Source organism: Arachis ipaensis, chromosome B10 (genome assembly GCF_059453495.1).
Source record: "Arachis ipaensis isolate K30076 ecotype BB chromosome B10, ASM5945349v1, whole genome shotgun sequence".
In the NCBI taxonomy this organism is placed as follows: domain Eukaryota; kingdom Viridiplantae; phylum Streptophyta; class Magnoliopsida; order Fabales; family Fabaceae; genus Arachis; species Arachis ipaensis.
In genome coordinates, this window is record NC_142435.1 from 150,144,398 (window position 1) to 150,162,505 (window position 18,108).

Below are 18,108 nucleotides of genomic sequence, written 5' to 3' on the forward strand. Positions count from 1 at the left end.
AACATAATTACAAATATTGTCTCCAAAGCAAAATAAACATAATCCAAAACATTTAATTTTCATCTTTATTCTCTAGTATGTTGGGTTCGGAGAAGTTGGGATTTGGCCAAAAATTTTAAAAAAGACCCCTTTTCCACTAAGCCCGGCGGGAGGCGGGAAAGCCCATCCCGCCAAAACCCACGGTTTAAGCGGTGCGAGTTAAGTGGACTTTTCCTATTTGACGGTCCCAATTTTGCAGTCCGACCCGTCTTTTTTGGCGGGTTACGCGGACCAGCCCAACGAATTTAGCCCCGTTTGCCACTCCTAGCCCCAACGGTCTCCAAGGATGATACCAGGAGGATTGAGTTAAAGACCCAATGCACCAAACATAGCCATTTTTAAGCCTACTAGCTGTCTTTGTGATGTTGCGCCATATGCTCAAGGATTGCATAGGACAATGAAGATCCACCCCAAGCTTCTTTGAACATATTTAGCTAGCATAATGCGCACCCATAATTTGTTCCTACCATGGAAGAGCTGCCAAACTAGTTTACCAAGAAAGGCAGTATTAACACATTGAGTGTCGCAAACACAAGGCCCCCATACCTCTTGGACATGATCACAGTACCCCAATTTAACAAATTTAAGCCCTGCTCATCTGTCTTTCCTTTCCACAAAAAATTATGCATAACAGAATCAATCTTAGAACATACCTTGTTAAGGAAGAGAGAGACCTGCATTTGATATATAGGTAGAGACATTGTCACGAATTTTATAAGACATAATCTGTTGGCCCTATTAAGCAGCCGACCCTTCCAGCTAGACAACTTGCATTTTATTTTTTCCACTGCCTCCAGACAAGCCGCTCGAGATGCATGGGGATGGTTGATGTTAACCCCCAAGTACTTGTCCAACTCATTAGTAAATCTGATAGAAGACACACCAGCCAGTACATTTCTATGAGTATTAGACACGCTCTTCGAACAAACAACTTTGAATTTATCTATGTTCACCTTTATGCCCGATGCCTTACAGAATAGGTTCAGAGAATGCATGACCTAGTGGACTTGAGTCTTGCTTGCTTTACAAAAAAAGAAGAAGGTCATCTGCGAATATGAGATGCGAGATTCGCGGACCTCCCTAAGAAACAGCAACCGTGTCCCAAGTCCCCAACTCCACTTGATTAGATATAAAGCAAGCTAGCATCTCCATACAGAGTACAAACAAATACGGTGATATGGGATCTCCTTGTTGCAACCCTCTATTGGGTTGGAAACCATCCAACCTATTCCCATTCCACGATATTGAAAGAGATGACGCCTGAATACAATTCATAATGAGACTTCTAGTAGAGGTAGGAAAGCCGAAGCTACTCAAGGTGTAGTTTAAGAACTTCCAATCGACCCGGTCATATGCCTTCTCAAGCTCTATCTTAAAAGCGATAGCGCCCTTTCTTGATTTCGCTTCAAGAAATAGAGGACCTCTTGGCGCTACTATGATGTTGTCAGAAACTCCTCTACTAGGAATGAAGCCTTCCTGATTTGGACATATAATATTAGCCAAGTAGGATCTCAAACGGGTTACAAATACCTTAGTTACTTTCTTGTAAATGACATTGCAGAGACTGATTGGTCGAAAGTCCTTTATTTTACTTATGGAGTCAACTTTAGGAATGAGCACAATAAAGATTTCAAGCATAGAAGAATTAATCATATCGCTCTAAAATATCCTACGCACTAGACTCTACATATCTTGACCCACTACTGAGAGAATCACCTATATAATTAACTAAATCTATTTGTTTGTTTTTTTTATTCCTGGCCTTTCTTTAAAATTCTTCCTTCTAAAACTTAAAATATAAAATGTTAAAATTTTAAACCCAAATTCTAACTTCTAAATCCTATACAATGACATCTATATATTTTGGTTAATTTAATTTAACAAATAATTTATTAAAAATGAAGAATACCAGTTAAAAATATCGTAAGGGAAAAAATGTAGGTATAGAAGTTAAAGATTTGGTAAGTGAGAAAATTTAAAGAATCGAGAGTTACTAAAATTTGAATCTAAAATCTCTTAACTTTTTTATTATTATATTAACTGGACAAGAAGTTTTAAAAGGCTCATTTATACGCTAGTGGGAATAATGAGAGTATCTTTGATGTAAACTCAGTTACCAGAGTTTACAACTCTGACCTCCCCCCTATATCTTTTTCTTTCGTTTTTCCCACTTTCCTTGAAAAGAGTGCGAGAAATACTGTACAAGGAGGAGAAAAAATTCGATAGTCCAAATTTTTTGTTCTAACTGTTTGGTTAATCCCATGGAGTACATATTGCTTTGCTTCCGGGAGGGGGTAATATATTAAGGATTGACCATGCTGATAGATGTAACAATTTCAATCCATCTTTGTGAGTTGTGACAATTGGAGAACAAAAAAACAAAGCTTCCTTAAAAAAGAAAAGAACAGCAGCAAGCAGCTAATAGTCTGATACCTTTGGTAATTACTAGTATAGCAATAAAGATGTGTAGAATTACCACTAATTAGGACCGTTTGGAAATTCTAGAAGTAACTTTTTTTAATTTTTGACTTATAAAAAATAGTAGTATTAATGTTTGGTGTAATTTTTAAAATTAAATTTATAATTTTTTAAAAAACTATTTAAGAGTTTATAGAAAAATTAAAAAAAATAACTTCTCTCATAATACTTTTATTTTTCATCACATTTCTATAAAATAAATACTTTTAACAGAATTATTTATTGTTTACGTTATTTTATTAAAAAGAACTTAATTAAGTTGGTTATCCACAGTAGATGCGGTTTACTACTTAACGGTCCATAGTCCACGGTAGAGAAACCAAAAGCTAAGCAAAGGACAGCAGCATGATTTGCGGTAAAAGTCCCTTTCACAGCACAAAATACACATGTAGATGTACGCGACGCATTCCTTCGGCCCTTCCTCAATTATTATGAATAAATAATATTTTCAATTTCACACTCGGTCCTCTCCTTCTTACTCTCGAGTCGACCAACCTAATAGTCTATAGAAGCATCCATCCCCAAAAGGGAAACGGCCACCAGTCACCAGCAACCTCAACCTTTTATCCCCGGCCCCAACCCACCATGGCCATACGCATACACATATTCCTACTATTTCTTCTCCTTCCAAGCACTTCCGTTACCGCATTCCATTTCGAGGACTTCAACGTAGAAGAAACCATCGCAGCCACTGAACTCAAGCCAATCAAAGAAGCCGACACTCTCCGACAGAGCGAAGAGGAGGAGGCTCCCCGTCTCTGGAAGCTGAAGCTACACCACAGAGACAAAATCAGCGCACTACATAATACCTTCACCTTGCAGGACCACCGCAGCCGCTTCAACTCCAGAATGAGACGAGACGCGAAACGCGTGGCCTCCCTCGTTCGCCGCACCGCAACAAGAAGCAACAGTTACAAGGACGACGACAACAACAACGATGCTTTCGGTTTCGGGTCGAACGTGGTGTCGGGGACAGAGGAGGGGAGCGGAGAGTATTTCGTGCGTATAGGCCTCGGAAGCCCTCCGACGTACCAGTACGTGGTAGTGGACTCCGGCAGCGACATCGTCTGGGTACAATGCCAGCCTTGCAGCCAATGCTACAACCAGTCCGACCCCCTCTTCAACCCCGCCACCTCCACCTCCTTCTCCGGCGTCGCATGCACCTCCGCCGTCTGCGACCGCCTCGAGAACGCCGGCTGCAACCAGGGCCGCTGCCGTTACGAGGTCTCCTACGGCGATGGCTCCTACACCAAGGGCACCCTCGCCCTCGAGACCCTCACCTTCGGCAAAACCCTTGTCCGAAACACCGCAATTGGGTGCGGCCACTGGAACCAGGGCATGTTCGTTGGGGCCGCTGGGCTTTTGGGTCTCGGAGGCGGGCCCATGTCCTTCGTGGGCCAGTTAGGGGGCCAGACTGGAGGTGCCTTCGGGTACTGTTTGGTCAGTCGTGGGAGTACCGGCTCTTCCGGTTCCCTGGAATTCGGGCGCGAAGCCATGCCCGTGGGTGCTGCATGGGTGCCTCTCATTCACAACCCGCTGTTCCCCAGTTTCTACTACATTGGGCTTTCGGGTCTCGGGGTTGGGGGCTCCAAGCTAAACATATCCGAAAAGGTGTTCCAGATAAACGATTTGGGGGAGGGAGGGGTTGTTATGGACACCGGCACTGCCGTTACCCGATTGCCGAGTTCAGCTTACGAGGCGTTTCGTGATGCTTTCGTTGCGGAAACGACGAACCTGCCTCGGGCACCCGCGGTATCCATCTTTGACACTTGCTACGACTTGAACGGATTCGTGATGGTTCGGGTGCCAACGGTGTCGTTTTACTTCTCGGGTGGACCATTTCTGACTCTTCCAGCCAGGAACTTTATGATTCCGGCAGACGATGTGGGAACCTTCTGCTTCGCGTTTGCTGCTTCTCCCTCTGGCCTATCCATCATAGGAAACATTCAGCAAGAAGGCATCCAGATTTCGCTTGATGGAGCTAATGGCTTCGTGGGATTCGGACCCAATGTCTGTTGAGTATATACACAATTACATTTAGTTGTAGAGGATATATAATTTTGTCGTAATTAAGTCATCTCAGTGGTGGGGCCACACATTTTATTTATTTATTTATTATATATACTGCATCTTTGTTTTTTTTTTTTCTTTTCATAATTTACTATTAAGTAATAGTTTGTGGAAAGTGGTGCACTCCAGCCATTTTGATAGTGATGGGTAGTATCTAAATTTACACTGCGGTGGTATATCATTGGTCAAAAGAATCGTAGAAAGGTCAATAAAGCTTGCTCGGATATTAGAGTCCTCATTTATTATAATATGTATATCATATTTTTATTTTATGAAATAGCTAAAGGATGTTAATATATTGGAAAATTAAATATTTAAGGTTCTTAATGCAACTTTATATATTATATAAAAATAATTTAAATTTTCTAACTGAAGTAAGTTTAACAAATGTTCTTAATTTTATAGGATTTTTGCTAATAAAAGACACCAATTCAATATACTTTAAGTAAAAGTTTTTTCAAATAAAAATACAATATAATATCAACTTTTTAAACTTTTTTATACAATGTATTTAAAAGGATAAAATTTATTTATTTCATTCTCCCAACGAATTCCTTTACTTTTTTAATTAAATTATATATATATTGTTTATACCTATTTTACTAGATATAAGTCCGATTCACATTATACTAATAGACATTGTAAATGGTATTGGTAGCTCAGAATATTGTGAGAGAGAGAGAGTTTGAGAAAAATAAAACTTAGATGAATGAACGAGAGAATGAGAATGTGATTATTGTGTAGTAGCTATAGCTGATAGAAATTTATATATATATGTTGAGACACATGACTTGCTGTACTTGAATGTTATCACTAACTAGTTACTAACTAATTGCTAAGTGACTCTAATAAATTTTTGTTATTCTATTCTATTATCCTATCAACCCCCTCAAACTCAACAATTGAGGTTGCTCAATCTTAAGTTTGGACCGAAAGGTTGCAAACCGTGAAGAGCTTACTGTCTTAGTCATGACATCAGCAATTTGAGCATCTCCAGGGATATGATGAATCTGGACTCATCCTTTGGCTACATGGTCTCGCACCAAGTGGAGATCAATCTCAAAATGCTTTGAGCGAGAATGGAACACAGGATTTGCGGACATTAACACAGCACCTGCATTGTCACAATACACTTTGGGGGTAGATACAAGAATGTGAATTTCACCAAGTAGCTTTCGAATCCAGAGCACCTCGGCTACCACATTGGCAATTATAACACCTCGATTCTCCACAGAGTTATTCTCAGAAATTCTGTGATGAGAAATTCGATAAATATCTGAGAATCACCTCATTATAAAATAATAAGGCGGATTTAGACTTGATAACTGAAAAGAAAAGATATACCGTGAGAGATAAAAGCGTGTCTTAAGCCAAAAAATCGTATCGATAACGTTGAATTTGACCGTTGAGTTAAATTCATTTATGGAATCTTTACTACTAGCTTTTCTTGATTGAATTAGCTTAGTAGAACATTCTAAGCTTGACCTAAAGTTGAGATACTCTCTGCGGTTAATATCCCAGTTGCCAGTTGTTTAAACCGATACAGTTTAAAAAACGGTAATCTTATGGTTTAGTTATTGAACCATTTTTTCCTTCTCTTTGGCAATTTGGCCAAAGCTTCAAGGAAGCTATCATCAATCTAAATTCATGAAGCCACTAGGAAGATTATCTAGAGGAAAAATAAAGAATCGAAGCACTTAGCTTAATTAAAATCTAATCGAATTTAAACTGAACCGATTTTTTCTTAACCAAACAACTCTCTCTAGATTAGCCACTTAATCACAATTAACCACTCTCTCTCTCTTATCTGCTTGCTGGCTAACCTCCTATACATATGAGCCAAGGGTGCTGAATCATTAGTGAACAGTTAATGAAGGAACATATGCATGTAAACAAGTATCTTCCCTTGATTATTATCACCGACCCACACCTTTATTCAACCACCCAACCCTTTATCATCAAGTCATTCTTCATAAAAGGTCTTCTAGTATTAAGTGTGAACAAAAAAAAAAAAAGAAACGAGAAGGGAGTTAGAGAAAGAGAGGAGTTCGAGAGTTAGAGAGTGGGAATGAACCGAGGAAAAGGAGAGTTCTTCCAATCTTCACCACCACCTCCACGTGATTCCTCAAGCTTCCAGCCACACCACCTCATGGGAATGATCAAGCTAAGCAAGGAGAACAAGGATGGTGAAGTAAAGAAGCTGGCCAAAGCTTGGAGTGAAGCTAACCGAAGGAGGAAGAGGAAGCTAGAACCGATTTCTTGAGAAAGGATAAACTCCATCGAGGTAGGGGTTAGATTAGTGTAATTGTATGTTTATGTTTATGTGAATGACGTTTGTTGATGATGAAATAAGTAATTGCTGCTAGTTATGATGTTAGATTGTGTTTGATAATGATGAAGATGATTAAGAGATGATGAGAACCTTAAGAAACCAAAATGGTTAGTTAGAACCTAAGCCAAATTCTGCCGATATAGTTAATGAAATTAGGTAGCAAATTACACAAATTTCTGGGCAAAATCTAGCCACTCAAAAATCCGGTAATAATTCTCTGGTAATCCTTGATGAGGGTAGATCGATGTTCTGAAAATCAGTTCGAACTGACCGATCGAACCGCAAACCAATGAAAATTACGGTTTGGTTATATGAAAAAACCGAAAAAAATGAAAACCATTTTTGAACTGCTAAACCAGCCAGTAATCGGTCAGTCAAACTGAACCGAGACCCGGCCGGTTTTTTACTTTGCCCAAAAATGCTGAAAATGCAGCCGTTTAGCATTCAGTAACCCCACCCCCCCAACCCTTACCATTTACCAACCCTAACTCACTCCAACTCTCCAACGGCGTAGCAGCACACCATCCCTCGTCCCTCCCATCGCCTTCGAGCTGGCCGTTCCTCTCAACGCCGGCGAGCTCAGTCCCTCCCTTTCGTTCAGCCGCCGGACTGCTCCTGACGCCGTCGCCGGTTGGAGCTTCGAAGCTCACTCGGTCCTTCACTCAGCTAACGTCTCAAACTCTCAGCAGTGGAAGCATAGTCATCGAGCTCGCCTCCTGCCTCCGTCGCGAAGCTCTGTTCCACCGTCGCCGGCGCCATCTCTGTTCCTGCCTCCGTCGCCATCTCTCCGTTTCCAACGCCGTCATCCTTCCTTGCATTTGAAACTGTAATGGAACCTCAGCTTGATTCTGATTTGTTTTTATTCTGAACTTCTTTATTCTGATTGTTGGTTTGGTTCTGATTTAATTTTATTCTTCCGTAGTGCTCCCCATTGTTGATTCTGATTTGTTCTTTGGTTGGGTTGTTCTTGATTCTTTGGTTTTACTTTGAATTTTTTGTTCTTTTTTTTATTAATTCTGGTTTAGGATTGATTCTATGCTTTTGATTCATTCAATGAATTTTTTCTAATTTATTTGTTCTGTTGCTGATTTATTTCTTTAATTCTGGTTTTTTCAGATTTTATTTCTCTGTTATATTTTATTAGTTGCCAAATCAGAAGGTACAATTTAGTATTATAGCTGATTTGGATTTGCTAAGGAAGATTCATGATTTATTATCCCTCTCTTGGGTTGAATGAAGTTTTTGTTAAAGTTAAAAGAATGTATCTGAGCAATTGCAACATGTATTGTTATTATTACGAACAACAATTTGATGATTTGTTTGATCTTTGTTGCCTGTGTTGTTGATGGCCTGAAATTTTGAGCTATTTGTTAGATATGAGTTTAGATTGTGATAAATTTTGATAATTGATATGTTTTGAGAAGGTTTGACTCAGTGATTAGGTTGAGTTTAATTGCAGAAGAGGTCTTGCTACTTTGTTGAATGCTGCAGTTTAATCACCAAATTAGACTTTTTTAGTCTACTCTCTATATCTCTTTCTACCTACTCTATATGTGTATCTGCACATTTTAATTTCTTGCAAGCAACTCATCGTAAATAAACATGGTTCCCATTGTTTACATGAGGGGTTTTTTGAGGTATATATACTTGCTTTTATATTTCTTTCATTTATTTACTCTTTTGATTTGCTGCTTGTTTGGACTTACATATGATGGATTATTATTGCCTTCTTACTGCAAAACACTTGCATAAATGAAATTGTGTAGATCAAATAGAATGTGATTATTAGCATATTTATTCTTTGTAAATTAATTCTTATGTATGTTGGTGGGCATCTCTCTAGAATATGTGATTATTAGCATATTTATTCTTTGTAAATTAGCATATTTTTTGTTGTTATTTAACTTTTGAGTTTGTATTTTGATAAGATTATAATACTCTGGTTGATGATATTCATATAATGCTTTTAGTTTGAAAGACATTTTAAGGTTTATACTTTATATAGACTATATTTATGTTTTATGGTGATTATTTATAGTTTATTTTTTATTATAAAATGGTTTTTTCAGTTGAACCTCGGTTGAACCGATTGGACCAATAAATCAATGAACTAGTAGCTAAAGCGGTTCGATGACCGGTTCGGCTTTCAGAACCTTGGGGTAGATCATCCTCTAAAATTTTCAGAATATTCTGATGGGTAGGTTGGAAGATAAAAATGTTTGAAAGTAAATAGTTTCTGCTAAAAAGTTTGTTTTTGAATTAATCAATTAGCAACTTCCAACCTACACAACTTTTGATTCTGATGGGTTTTTGGGTTGAAACCAAAGAGAGTCGAAATATTGGTATATGAGTAAAAGTGTGTCCAAATTTTGGGGTAATCCCATTTCTATAGAATTAAATATGCAAGTTTACAAAATGGAAGGTTCACTATTTTATTGACATGCAATTCTGCAACTCGCTGATAATTCCAGTGACTTGTTTGAGTTACTGGTATTGATCTTAAACTCCAAATTGAGTGAAACATATTTTGATAGAACCCTTATGATGTATATTTTGTTTTCTCAAAATTTTAGAATTTTAGAAGCTAAGGATTAAAAGTTATAGGCTTTAACATTTTACTACTCATTAAAGGCTAAACAGGATTTACGAAGTTAGAGCAGCGAATTTCTTGTTGGATATCTCCTAAGGCAGAAAAGATTTTGTGATGAAACCAAAACCAAATGAGATATTAGGGTGTCTACTTCATTCAGTTCAAATTTTAGAGCCATGGCTATTCTAGAAAATTAGTTATGCACTTTGAAAGTTAACTGGTTCACCGGTTAACCAAATAGAAACCTCTCAAAACAGAATAAGCATAACCTTTGTTCTGGAAGCAAGAATGCTTTGCAATATAAACCAAATGAAACTTGAGTTCGATACGAATGCGTGGACATAAAGCTTGCGCAAATCTGAGTTCGTTTGTTATATTAATTATTAAATTGAAGACTGGTCGCTAAGAAGGTAATAGGCTAGACAAGTCAGGAAAATGAACAAGAATGTAAGTTGTCCCTAGGAAGGTTTAAAGTTAAAAGGTGATGCGGAGGTATACGTAGTAATATAGTGATGCAGAGGTATGCTTAGTAACATGGTGATGCGGAGGTATGCGTATTTATAAGGTGATATGGAGGCATGATGAAAAGAAAGAAAATAAAATCATGAATGGATAATGATTCATGAGAACTGTTTGTTTGAATGGGCATTTGTGCCAAAGTGCTAATGCGGGAATGTCCGCCTAACTGATAGCATAATGTATGTTGAATGGGCCTTGTGCCAATTTGCTAATGCGAAAGTGCCCGCCTAACTGATAGTTTGAGATTGCTAATGCGGGAATGTTCGCCTAACTGATAGCATTATTTCTTACTGTGATGCACATTAAAATGTTATTATGATGAGGTCTAACTGACACGGGTAATTGTAATGCCAAGGTGTCTAACTGACATAGTAAAGGAACTATATTCGGGGTTTACTCTGAGTAACGTCGGGTTGCGGGTAGACAACCAACGCAAATTGTTTGTGCATTTGATTGTGATTGCTTACTGTTCATTCTTTCTACTACATGCTATTTGCTTCTTGTTAATTTTTTATTCTCTAATTCTTATTTGTGTTTTAAAGTTGTATAATTACAATTTCTCCAAAGTTTAGATTAAGATAGTAAAACTAGGAATAATAGCCATAGAGAATAGCATAAGGAGTGGCATTAACCCCAACAGAAAATGCCAAGATAGAGTTTTGTCAGAGTCGCAATACGGAAGTAGCCGAGGGACTTAGCAAGGGAGTTATTACGATAGAGCAAGAACTCTAGGTTTCACGAGAGAGACGTATTTTTACGGTGTCGCCTTACTGGGAACCATATAGATTCTCACCCCTTCCTTTTTCTTTTCCCTCAGATGGAGGATTCCGACTTGACTGCCGTCATTAGAGTTATATTCAGAAGGCTACTGGAAGAGCTTGTGATTCCAAACCCTACAGGAGATGCCCGAGACTAGTCCTGAGATGATCTTCTGCAGACTTGCGCCTCAGCAGTGGTATGATATAGGATAGATGGTATTTGTTTTCTTAGAATCTTCTTTCCCTCACTTTTGGTAGCTCTTCGAGGAATAGGGTTTGTTATTTTTTTCTGTTAGTTCGGATACCAGTTTTGGGGTTTTCTATAGAACCAGGTATTCTGGAAAGTTGTCAGTTGTATATAAGTCTATATGTGTATATATATAAATATCGAAGCATGTCAAGTTTGTATGAACTAACTTAAGATGTATATATGTATGAAAGTTTTTTTCTATAATTTTGTTACCATTTGATTTTACTATTAATTTGGTATTTATTTTATATTGTATATCTCTGATAATGTTATTGCTTATTGCTAACGGATTTGTTAAGGAAAGCATATGATAAAAATAAGCTAACAAATGCGATTCTGTAAGTACGAAAGGCTCATATGTAGTAAGTATCGTCGAGTCTATAGTTTTATAGGATTACTGGAAAGTGACACCTGATGACTGGCAGTGATCCGGACCTGTCAGAAATAGGGTCGTTACAGCAATGCCACGGTACTCAGCTTCTGTGCTGGAACGAGATACTGCAGCTTGCTTCTTTGAACACCAAGAAACAGGGTTTGGCCCAAACATGACATAATAGCCAGCAGTGGATTTGCGATCCTCAATGTCTGAGGCCCAATTAGAGTCGGTATATCCTGTTAGGATCAACTAAGTAGGTTTGCGCAGATGAAGCCCCATGGTCCTCGGGCCTTGCAGATACCTGAGGATACGCTTTACCGCCTTCCAATGCTTGTCCAGCGAAGCTTGCATAAATTGGCAGACTTTGTTGACACAGAAGGCAATTTCAGGCCTGGTGACAGTGAGGTATTGGAGGCTTCTAACAACAGATCTGTATAAGCTCACATGCTCAAAGGCACACCATTTGTGGATGTCAACTTCAAGTTAGAAGTCATAGGGGTAGCAGCAGCCTTAGAGTCTCCCATGTTAGCCTTCTTTAGCAAATCATCAATGTACTTCGTCTGGGACAGTAGTAGGCCTCCACAAGATGTTCGAGTGACTTTAGTGCCTAAGAAATACTTTAATTCTCCCATATCTCGAAGTGAGAACTTGGAGTGAAGGTGTTGCACCAATTTGGCAATAGCCTCTTTTGAAGTTCCAGTGACGATAATATCGTCCACATACACAAGGAGGAACATTGTGGCTTCACTAGTGTGTTTGAAGAACAGGGAGACATCTGATTTGGTAGAGGAGTATCCCAGAGTGTACAATGCTGCCCTTAGAGTATTGAACCAGGATCTGAGTGCCTGCTTTAGACCATAAAGTGACCTGGTTAGTTTGCACACAACCTCCGAGCCACCAATTTCAAAGCCTTGCGGCTGTCTCATATATACTTCTTCTTGCAGGCTCCCATTCAAGAATGCATTATTCACATCAAGTTGAGTTAGGGGCCAGTGATTTTGCAATGCTAGAGTGAGAATAACCCGAATCGTGGCTGGCTTGACAACAGGGCTAAAGGTCTATTTGAAGTCTATGCCTGGCCTTTGATTGAAGCCCTGAGCAACAAGCTGGGCTTTAAATTTGTTGATGGAACCATCCGGATTCTGTTTAACACGAAACACCCATTTGCTACCAATTGCACGTCTGTTCGAAGGCAGAGCAGTGAGTTGCCGAGTACTATTCTCCATCAATGCTGCATATTCATCTCCCATTGCTTGTCGCCAATGTGGTATTGTCATAGCTTCTTTGGCTGTTTTGGGTAAACGGAAGGAGTGTAGTTCAGAATTGAAGAGTTTAGGTTTGGTGATGCCATTCTTGGCACGGGTAGTCATGGAATGAGTGTTAGATGGTGCAGAGAGTATGGAGACAGCTGCAGGTCTTGAAGGTTTGATGGAATTAGTGGTGTTAGCATGTGAATTACTGACTTGACAAGCCAAATCTGTAGATTGGGGATCTGAGTTAACAGATTGGTGAGGAGGAACTGAACTGGGCAAGGTGGAATAAATAAGAGGGATAGTTGGGAGGGTGGAGGATAAGGGTGATTCTGGAGAAGGTAATGAACGGGGAGTAAAGCCCAAGAGTTGGGTCTTTGAAGAGAAAATGATCTTCTTGAAATATGAAATTTCTTGTGATAAGAATCTTGCCATCTGTTTTGAGGCATTTGAACCCCTTGTGGTGAATTGCTGGGCCAAGATACACACAGGCTCAGACCTAAATTCCAGCTTATGTTTGTTGTAAGGGCAAGTGTTAGGGAAGCATAAGCAGCCAAATACCTTCACCATTTGAAGAGAGGAAACTTTGCCAAACAATTTACAGCTTGGAAATTGGAAATTTAACATTGGTGTAGGCAGTAGGTTTATTAAGGTTGCAGCAGTCATGAAGGCATCAGGCCAATACTGAACAGGCACTACTGCTTCTGCCAACAATGTGAGCCCCGTGGTTGTGATGTGCTTGTGCTTCCTTTCTGCTACACCATTCTGTTGGTGAACGTGTGGACAAGAGAACCTATGCACAATTCTTTCAGACATCAAGTAGTTAGATAAACACAATAATTCTTTTGCATTATCAGATTGTAATGCTTTTATCTTAGTACCTAATTGGAGTTCCACCATTTTCTTAAAAGCAAGGAAGATAGAATAAATTTGTGATCTATTTTGAAGAATATAAATCCATGTAAATTTGGAAAAGGCATCAATAAAGTGAATGTAATAACGTGAGCCATTTATTGAAGGGACAGGGGAGGGACCCCAAATGTCTGTGTACAACAATTCTAAAGGCGCAGAAAAAATTGAGGAAGAAGTAGGGAAAGAAAGCTGTTGGGATTTCCCTATATAGCAAGAGCTACAAAGTGATGAGGGAAATTGATAGGGTATTTTACAATTATTAAGAACCTTGGACAGAATTTGGGAAGAAGGGTGACCTAATCCCTGTGCCACAGCTTGAAGTTGGATAATTTCTGCACATGGGCAGTGAGTGCAGCTGGGCTTAGGCTTTGTGCTTTAGCTTGGCCAAAACTATATAGACCCGGGTGACCTAATCCCTGTGCCACAGCTTGAAGTTGGATAATTTCTGCACATGGGCAGTGAGTGCAGCTGGGCTTAGGCTTTGTGCTTTAGCTTGGCCAAAACTATATAGACCCTGCTTAACAGTTCCTTGGAGGAGCGTCTCTTTGGAATCCTGAAATTTCACCAAACACTTGTTAGGATGAAATTCAAGCCATACATTATTATCACAAATGAATTGATGAACACTTAAAAGATTCTTCATGAGTTCAGGAACATGTAGCAATTTGTTTAGCGTAAAAACGTGCTTTGAAGAAAATGGTTTTAAGACAGAACTTCCAGCATTAGCGTAAAAACACTTGTTCAGGAATTGTTGCTTGATCTGCAGGAATGTTGCTCGTAGCAATATTAGCACTAGTTCTGCCAGTTGACTGAGTGATTCCACCTCCACTACTGTGCTGATTACTGTATCTATACCAGCAATCACGAGTATTGTGACCTACCTTGTCACACACTTGACAAATTATTCTATCATAATTTCTTCCATAGCTGCCATAGTTTCCTCTTCCTCGTCGCGAATTTGCTCGACCAGAGTTCATTTTGCCATTTCCTCATCCTCTTTGCAAGAAACCGCCTCTATTACTTGAAAAATTCTTATATCCTTCTCTATCATCATAGGTAGATTCAGAATTGTATCTACGCTGTTGAGACGAATGAAATTGTGCGACATTTGCTATCATTGGTTCTGATTTCTTGAATTTCTCTAACCACTCTTCTTGTTCCATCAGCATTGCTTCTAACACTCCAATCCAATTTGGAGAGGCGTGTCTCCGGTGTTGATTGATGTGATAAAGGAGCTATATTCTTCAGAGAGGCCTTCAAGAATGGCTTCAACATGTGCTGATTCATCAATTTGAGCTCCTACCAACACTAATGCATCCACAATTTTCTTTATTTCTAATAAGTAATTTGCCATTGTACCTTCTTTCTTTGTGTTACTGAGCTTTGCTCTCAATTGTCTGACCTTGGCTTTCATTTGTGCAGCGAAAAAGCCCTGAAGTCTCTGCCAGATCTTATGAGAGGTTGTACATCCTACCATTCTTGCTGCAAATGACAGAGTCATTGAGGCTAGGAGCCAGGTTTTCAAGAAAGAATCTTGCCTCTTCCAGATCTTGAATTCTGTAGTTACTATACCATTTCTTTTATCTTCTTCTGATCGAAATTGTGTTGGAACATTCACTCCATTGATGAAATCCACAAGCTCATGAGCTTTGATGGAGGCTTTAGCTTGATCCTTCAAAGGAAAATAGTTTTCCTCATCTAACTTGATTGAAATCGGGATTGAAAAACTGTGCACCACTGCTGCTGGTTGATTTATAGCAATGCTTTCACTTATTGGTGGTGGAATAGCCATCGCTTGAGACGTTTCTGCCATTGAACCCTAGAGCTCTGATACCATGTAAATGGTATCAGTAGCTCAGAGTGTTGTGAGAGAGAGAGAGAGAGAGAGAGAGAGAGAGAGAGAGATGAAACTTATATGAATGAATGAGAGAATGAGAATGTGATTATTGTGTAGCAGCTATAGCTGATAGGAGTTTATATACATATGTTGAGACATGTGACTTGCTGCACTTGTTACCACTGACTAGTTACTAACTAATTGCTAAGTGACTCTAACAAACTTCCGTTATTCTGTTCTATTATCCTATCAGACATAAAAAAAAATTTGAAATTGGACCGCACAAATTTGGTCCATTAGTGTCAAGACTTGATCCATGTAGTATTATCTACGTAGGTTCAACCGACTTAAATATAGGTCTATGAAATATGTATTCGATTCGAATTGGGAAGTAAATTAGATGCTCATTTCACTACTTTTTTTTATCATTCTCCTAGTGATAACCAACTTGAACATGGAAGATAACTTTTTACTCCGTAAAAGAATAATTACGTATAATTTTCATAAGTCATTTTTAAGAAATTACCAAATTTCATATTGCTACCTTGTAAATATCTCAATATTATTCAAATATATTTTTTAATCTAGTTCTATTAAAAATCAGCTAAAAAATTTTTGCTGAGTTAGACATCATAGTCTCTTGTATGTACTCTCTAGCATCGTCCAGACGCGGGCACCATCCATATGAGGACGTCGGATACACTACCATCCCAGCAGACATATCAAAATCCTCGTTCAAAGGAGTTTGGACCTCAAATTGAGACCCCAGTCCATCTTGATTTCAAAGGATTGAGGTCTGTGGGACAAAAAAGACAAGTAGAAAAATTCCAATAAAGCCATCCTTAAGGACTACCATATGGTTTTAGCTAGAAGGACGAAGAATCGAGGGCGGCCGCTACCTTAAAGTAGTGCCATTTGAATTCATCATCACTTTTCTCTCCTCCTTTTCTTGCCAATCTTTTTCTTTATCCCACCACTAATCCTTTCTTTCCATCATATCACTTCGCCCATTTCCAACTCCGACGAAATCAACAATGTCACCCTCTTTCGATGTGCAATCTCCTTTTCCAACCACCCGAAGCATTGGGAGATTTGGTTGCACCTTTAAAAATCACAATTGTTAAGCATAAGAGCTAAAAATTGCGATTCGCGGTGGTTTCTTTCTAGTTCATTGGAATTTTGCTACTTTAGTAGAGTTTACATCATGCTTTTTACAATCTTGGTAGGTATTCTTAGAAAGAATGCAAAAGGCATATGCCATTTCAAGGAGAAAAAGGAAAATGAGAATCAGGATGAACCAATAATTATAGGTTTTTAATAGATTTGGAAATTTTAATTTTTCAGATGGTAAACTTTTATAATAAACAATGGCATGTAGTGATTAGAGTTTGTCATCTTATCTCATTCATTAACCAACTTAAGATTTTTTGGAGTAAACACTCAATCTCGCCTTTGTCTATTTTTACGAAAAACAAAGCGATCCTTGTTTAAAAAAAGGAAAAGTTCAGACCTCAACCTTTTTTATTTTGGAATAATACGATTTCTCTGTTAAAAAATCTGTTAAATAATAATAAAAATGAATTTTGTGGGAGTTTATTTATATTTTGTAAGAGTTTTAAACTCCCACAAACTATTAATAAGTTTGTTTTTGAAAAATTTCTTCAGCAATGGTGGTTAAGTGAACTAAATTCCCATAGTGATCCCTGAGATTCACGACTTTCACCATTTTAGTCCTTCAAATTCAAAATTCACTATATTGGTCTTCGAGATCCAGCTCTAGGCACCATGTTGGTCCCTGAACCCTTTCCAATTTGAGTTAACAAGGAATGCTAAGCTAGCTCAGTAGCTCTAACTTGCCACGCTAGATACATGGCTAAATAGCGTATTTTCTTTTCATATCTTAAATAAGACAAAAACGAGGTAGTTTTGGAGAATGAATGGAGATATAATGATTTACACATCATATAAACTCTTCTTTCTCTTCTCGTTTTTCCTATGTTTAAGTGCCAAAATAAAATGACGTTGTTTAGTCATGTGTCCAGAGACCAATATGGTGTCCAAAACTGAATATCAGAGACTAATATAGGTAATTTTAATTTTGAGGGACTAAAATGTTGAAACTAGTGAATCTGAGGGATCACTTTGGGGATTTAGTCGAAGAAAGATTATTGATAAAAATGATGCCGCAAGAAAAAAAAGTAATTAGAGTACAAATATATTTTAAAGAAAAAATAGTATCGAATAAGAAATAAAAGAAGAGAACATTAATGTTGATGATATTAGTATTGGTGATATGACGGTAAAGGAGATAATGATAATGATAAAGTATGGTTACACAATAGAAATAACAGAGGTAGAAGTAATAATGATGAAGATGAATAAGGTGGTGGTAATAGTGATCATGGTTAGTTATATTGTTGAAAAGAATTTTGTGGAGTTTTAAACCCCTACAAAATATAAATAAAATCCCCCACAAAACTAATTATTATTATTATTTAACAGATTTCTTAACAAAAAGATTATATTGTTCCAAAATAAAAAGTAGAAGATCAAAGTGTATGTTTTTTTTATAAGAATCGCCTTATCCTTCGTGAAAATGGACAAAAACTGATTTGCGTCTTTACTCCAATTTTCTTTAAAGAAAACTGAAATTATTTGATGATTAATTATTTTTATCAAATTTAATAATATTTTAGG

General features: G+C 38.1%; 1 long non-coding RNA gene and 1 pseudogene across 2 annotated transcripts; both read left to right on the forward strand.

The window, feature by feature from the left end:
* Nucleotides 1–2,872: 2,872 nt before the first annotated feature.
* Nucleotides 2,873–4,838, forward strand: LOC107624495 (protein ASPARTIC PROTEASE IN GUARD CELL 2 pseudogene; annotated as a pseudogene). Its single transcript, XR_015883368.1, has one exon. The product of XR_015883368.1 is annotated as a protein ASPARTIC PROTEASE IN GUARD CELL 2 pseudogene (transcript).
* Nucleotides 4,839–7,391: 2,553 nt separating this feature from the next.
* LOC110267754 (uncharacterized) lies at nt 7,392–11,235 on the forward strand. The gene is made up of 2 exons (XR_002355654.2): nt 7,392–7,745; nt 10,846–11,235. It is a non-coding gene; the product is annotated as an uncharacterized LOC110267754 (long non-coding RNA).
* The last annotated feature ends 6,873 nt before the right edge of the window (nt 11,236–18,108 follow it).